This window comes from Marmota flaviventris, chromosome X (genome assembly GCF_047511675.1).
Source record: "Marmota flaviventris isolate mMarFla1 chromosome X, mMarFla1.hap1, whole genome shotgun sequence".
Taxonomy (NCBI): domain Eukaryota; kingdom Metazoa; phylum Chordata; class Mammalia; order Rodentia; family Sciuridae; genus Marmota; species Marmota flaviventris.
The window spans coordinates 43,631,958-43,638,245 of record NC_092518.1 but is presented as its reverse complement, the minus strand read 5'-3'; the positions used below and the strand labels follow the sequence as shown (position 1 = coordinate 43,638,245).

The 6,288-nt window shown below is 39.6% G+C and overlaps 1 non-coding gene across 1 annotated transcript; it reads left to right on the top strand.

Annotated features, from left to right (window-relative positions):
- Positions 1–1,020: 1,020 nt before the first annotated feature.
- On the top strand, positions 1,021–1,093 carry Trnav-cac (transfer RNA valine (anticodon CAC)). Its single transcript has one exon. It is a non-coding gene; the product is annotated as a tRNA-Val (tRNA).
- The last annotated feature ends 5,195 nt before the right edge of the window (positions 1,094–6,288 follow it).

Genomic DNA, 6,288 nt, shown 5'->3' with positions numbered 1-6,288 from the left:
TGAAAGGGGATAGAAATCCCCAATTCATGCAGGGAAGGCTGTCTGATTTCTCACACTAACACCTGGGAAGGAGCACACACAGAAAAGCCCAGAAACTCACATGGTTCTGTATGTGTGAGCATGTTCACACAAGTTCACACGTGTGCACGCACACATCAAAATTAGATTCTACCTCACTTAGGAACATAGATTTAATTTCCCATCCATATAGTTTGAGTGTGTCAATACCAACCATATATAGAAAATCTACAGCTGTGTTTTGTTTGTTTGTTTTATTTTTTTAGTTATGAGACCATGGTGTCATATTATGGAATTGCTTAATAGTGCTTAATCCATCATTGCAGTAGGTCAAAGGTGAAAAGCCATCTCATCTGAAATGGTGGGGGAATAAAAATACTGAAGCAACTCAATCCATCTTTGATAGACTCTCTTCAGTACTTGTTCTTTTCAACTTTATTTGCCCTAGGTTGGTAGAATGATGTTAAAAACCCTTGGGCTGGGTTCCTGGCTCAGCGATAGAGTGCTCACCTAGCACATGTGAGGCCCTGGGTTCGATCCTCAGCACCACATGAAATTAAATAAATAAAATAAAGGTATTGTGTCTAACTACAACTAAAAAGTAAATATATTTTTTAAATCCTTGAGTATCAGCTACCCATGGGCACCCCTTATCTGAAGCTCCTATCCCCATATGTTTTGGGATTCGTATAGCATACTTTACAGGAGAACAACAGCAGGGTATGGAGTAGAAATGCTAAATCTAATAAAGCACGGTTTCTGCAGCAAAACATAACTATTCATGCCAGAAGGATAAGTACAAATTGCAAACAGAATCATGTCACTTCATGTCAGGTGTTATAGAAAATGACTCTGGAGAAATAATTGCTTTTCACAGCATACATGATTTTGAGTGTGAAGGGTATTTCTGTCTATTGTTTCTGTGTTTTATACCATTTTTCTGTCTTTGTTAAAACGTAGTTCACTGACATAAAACACATATAAAGATGGGAGTATAAGGCTGGGGATATAGCTCAGTTGGTAAAGTGCTTGCCTCACATGCACAAGGCCCTGGGTTCAATCCCCAGCACCCCCCCAAAAAATGGGCGTGTACAAATATGAAGGGACAAAAAATTGATGGTGTTTCACCAAGGAAACACATGCCTGTAGGTATACAAAGCAAACACAGGCATGCAACCACCACCACAACCAAGATAGAGAAAACTCCTGGTACCCCAGATACGTATGATATGTCTTAAACTGGCCATTGTCCCTGAAACGGAACTGCTTTTCTGACGTTGGTCACTACAGACGATTTGCCTTTTAAAAACATTTATAGAAACAGAATTCTATATTATGAGAGGGAGTATGGGAGGAATAGACGGACTCTAGATAGGGCATAGGGGTGTGAGGGGAAGGGAGGGGGCAGGGGTTAGCAAGGATGGTGGAATGTGATGGACATCCTTATCCAAAGTACATGTATGAAGACACGAATTGGTGTCAACATAATTTACATACAACCACAGATATGAAAAATTGTGCTATATGTGTGTAATAAAAATCTTAATGCATTCTGCTGTCATTTATTCTTTAAAAATCAATGGAAAATTAAAAAAATAATTCTACATCGTGGACATTTTTATGCCTGGCTTCTTCTGCTCAGTACTCTGATTTTGAGGTCTACCATGTCACTGCACGTAGGGGCATTTGCTTGTTTCATTACTCTCTAGTATTGTGTTCCATGGATAGACCACAAATTTATTTCAACTGTTGGTAGACATTCACATGATTTCCAGGTAGTGACCCTCATCTACAATCACGCTGTGAATGTTTGTTAGTGTCTTTTGGAGACATGTTGATGCAGTTCTATTGGACGTACACTGGACTGTATGGTAGCCAGAATTCTCTGATGATTCCACGTGATTACGATGTTCTTATAATGCCCTCTCACTGAGTTGACCTTGAACCTACACGTGTGGCTAGATATCACACCTGTGATAACGTTACTTTATGGAAACCAGGATGCTGCAGATGTAAGTAAGGTCACAGGTCATTTGCTCTAAAGAGAGGGATATTAGTGGGTGTAGGCCAGACCTAATCAGATTAGCACTTAGAAGTGGTTAGGTCCTAACTGAACTAATGAGTCAGAAGGCGGGGGGAGACATGGTGGCGGGTGGCGCATAGATATAGCTATTTAAATCATAAGAGAATATTAGCAGGGTCCACATGGCAAGGAGAGTACAGCCTGCAAGAGAACGGAGGCCTTGGTCCTAGAGCTACAGGGACCTGAATTCAGCTGTCAATGTGGATGAGTCTAGAAGGGCTTCTTCTCCAGAACCTCCAGAAAGGAACCCAGCCAGTCCAACACCACCCCACACCCTGCATCCTGAGGCATGAAGCCAGGCAGGCTGTGTGCTGATGTCTGACCTATGCAACTGTGAGCTGGTGAGTGGCAGATTCAGCTGCTGAGTGCTGTAGTGAATGGGAAACCTGTGGAGATTCTGGTCCCTGGATGTGGGGTGCTGCCATGGTGGACCTGGAACTGAAGTAGGGCAGGACTCTGGAACCAGGTGTTGAGCAAAGCCTGGGAGAATTTCTAGGTGCATGATAGAGAAAGCCTGAGTTGCCTTGAGAAAGAGGGAATGTTTTAGGGAAACCCCAAACTCCATCAGAGAAAGCCAGAACACAACTCTTAATGGACTGTTGTTTTGCATCTGCACTCTTGGGAGGTTTCTGAGCGTGGGGGTGGCAGCAGAAGCTAGAGAGATATTATTGGAAACCAGAAAAGGAAGATCTTCATCATTCACTGGCAGAATTCTTAGCAGGACCACATCTCCTAGATGGGTGGTAGCTGAATCTGAACATGGTGAGCCTGGCTATAGGGCTGAGGAGACTTCCAAGCAAGGTGCTGAAGGAGCAACTGGCTTCTTCTTGTGGAGACAGAGGGATGTGAGAGGGGGAAAGATCAACTGTGAAACAAAAGGAACCAGGACTTTGTGATGTTCACAATTCTCAGCCTATCTAGAGGTGAGGGAACACTACCATGAAGGGTTTGCTTCTGAAAGTGTGCCATGGGGAGAAAGCAGATGGTTTGGCTGTACAAACTTTTGCTGAGAACTCAGAAAGACCAAACATTCAGAGTATCCAGTCCCACAAAACCTCTTTTAATAGACTGAAGGTGTGTCAGATGTTCTTAACTTAACAGATGTTCTTAACTCTACTGAACGCCTCTGGGAAGCTTAAAGTTGTTGTTCCTCAGCCATCTCAGCAGGACCCTAAATATAGAATGAATTACTTTTGCCAAAATTGTGATTGGGACTTTCGTGTGAATGCCAACAAAATCCACACAAACTCCCACATGTTTCTATAGAAACTTCAAGCAGCAGAAATACTGCCAGGTTCAACTTTAAGGGAAAGCCAGAGTATACCATGCATACAAGTGTAGGACCCTAAAGATGTACTCACAGGGAGTATTTTGATAGTGTACTCAGGGACAAACATCTTGTTTTCTTTCATAAAAATGGAGGGATGATTTGAGCTTAATAACTAATGACCCCAAAGTATATAGGACAGTCACTGTGGATTATTTCAGTCTTGGAGACTTTATCAAAGAATTCTGGCTGGTGTTTCCCATATGATTTCTAATGTGCTTCATAATTCTAACACACGCAGCAGAATCACCAATTCCACTGTCTTCCTAAAGTGCTCCTCAACTAAGCAAGTCTTCCCCATTTCAGGGAGCAGCACCATCACCAGTCCTCATTCTATGAGGAATGTCTTATTGTAGCTTGAATTCTTGATAATTGCCATTCTGACTGGAGTGAGATGAAATCTTAGAGTGGTTTTGATTTGCATTTCTCTAATGTCATAAATCTAAGAGTCATCAAAGATTGCTGCCCTTTACTCCTGAATTCATATTCATTGGAATTGTCTGAGTTGAGTCCACCATTTGTTAACATTTAGAGCAGAGACAAGCCATCCTTGCTCTGCACTGTGTGAATTCTAGCTGTACAAAATGCTTGAGATTAATCAAAAGCCATTTTTTCCATGACAATAAATTGTGGAGTAGTTGAAGGGAACATAAATTTATTATTCATTTACATGAATATTCTATTTAATCATTATTTCATTTTCTTTTTCCTTTTTTTAAATTAATTTAATTTTTTTCACACAAATGGAGCACAACTTTTCATTTCTCTGGTTGTACATGATGTAGAGACACAACATTCATAAATTCATACCCTTACATAGGGGTAATAATGTCCATCTCATTCCACCATCTTCCTCCCCCAATACACCCTCTCCCTTACCTTCCCTTGCTCAATCCAAAGTTCCTCCATTCTTCCCTTGCCCCCCTCCATTGTGGATCAGCATCCACTTTTCAGAGAAAACATTTATCCTTTGGTTTTTCGCAATTGGCTTACTTTGCTTAGCATGATATTCTCCAACTCTGTCCATTTACCTGTAAATACCATGATTACATTCTTCTTTAAGGCTGAGTAACATTCCATTGTGTATATATACCACAGTTTCTTTATCCATTCATCTATTGAAGGGCATCTAGGTTGGTTCCATAGTTTAGCAATTGTGAATTGAGCTAGTATAAACGTTGAGTGGGCTGCATCACTGTAGCATGCTGATTTAAGTCCTTTGGGAATAGACCAAGGAGTGGGATAGCTGGGTCAAATGGTGGTTCCAGTCCAAGTTTTCTAAAAATCTCCATACTGCTTTCAAAAGTGGTTGTACCATTTTGCAATCCCACCAGCAATGAATTAGTGTACTTGTCCCCCACATCCTTGCCAGCACTTATTGTTGCTTGAATTGTTGATAATTGCCATTCTGACTGGAGTGAGATGAAATCTTAGAGTGGTTTTGATTTGCATTTCTCTAATTGCTAGAGATGTTGAACATTTTCATATATTTGTTGATGAATTATATATCTTCTTCAGTGAATTGTCTGTTCAGTTCCTTAGCCCATTTATTGATTGGGTTATTTGTTTTTTCTGTGTAAAGTTTCTTGAGTTCTTCATATATCCTGGAGATTAGTGCTGTATCTGATGTGCATGTGGTAAAATTTGCTCCCCTTCTGTAGGCTTTCTCTACACTTCATTATTTGTTTCTTTTGCTGAGAAGAAGCTTTTAAGTTTGAATCCATCTACTTTATGGATTCTTGATTTTATTTCTTGTGCTTTAGGAGTCTTGTTAAGGAAGTCAGATCCTAGGCTGACATGGTGAAGATTTGGGCCTATTTTCTTTTCTACTCGGTGCAGGGTCTCTGTTCTACTGCCTAAGTTTTTGATACACTTTGAGTTGATTTTTGTGCAGGGTGAGAGATAGAGGATTAATTTCATTTTGCACCATACGGATTTCCAGTTTTCCCAGCACCATTTATTGAAGAGGCTATCTTTTCTCTGTGTTTATATGGGTTTATCTCTGTGTCCTGTATTCTGTACCATTGGTCTACATGTCTGTTTTGGTGCCAATACAATGCCATTTTTGTTACTATAGTTCTGAAGTATAGTTTAAGTTCTGGTATTGTGATGCCTCCTGCTTCACTCTTCTTGCAAAGAATTGCCTTGGCTATGCTGGGTCTCTAATTTTTCCAAATGAATTTCATGATGGCTTTTTTCTATATCTATGAGGAATGTCATTGGGATTTTGATTGGAATTGCATTAAATCTGTATAACGCTTTTGGTAGTATGGCCATTTAACAATATTAATTCTGCCAAATTCAAGAACAAGGGAGATTTTTTCATCTTCTAATGTCTTTTTAAATTTCTTTCTCCAGTGTTTTGTAGTTTTCACTGTAGAGGTTTTCAACCTCTTCTATTAGGTTGATACCTAAGTATATTATTTTTTGAAGCTATTGTAAAGGTGTAGTTTTCCCAATTTCTCTTTCAGAAGATTCATCACTGATGTCTAGAAATGCATTTTATTTATGGATGTTGATTTTATATCCTCTTTGATGAATTAATTTATTAGTTCTAGATGTTTTCTGGTGGAATTTTTTGAATCCTCTAAATATAGATTCATGCGTGTGAGAATTTTGGTGATTGTTTTCTCATATTTGCTTTTCTGTTTTGGGCACTGAAAGAGGAAACCCTTTTGTAAAGACTAAAAATATGTGTCCAAATATGAAACTTCAATCTGTGCATCTCAGCATATTTAACAGAAACTAGAGTCTACTCAAAATAAATTAATGTACATTCACCAGTAGATTCATATGCAGCCTGTACAAATGTTGATGAATGCAAGGACAGTATCATCCTGAATCCTAGGAAACCCCAGGC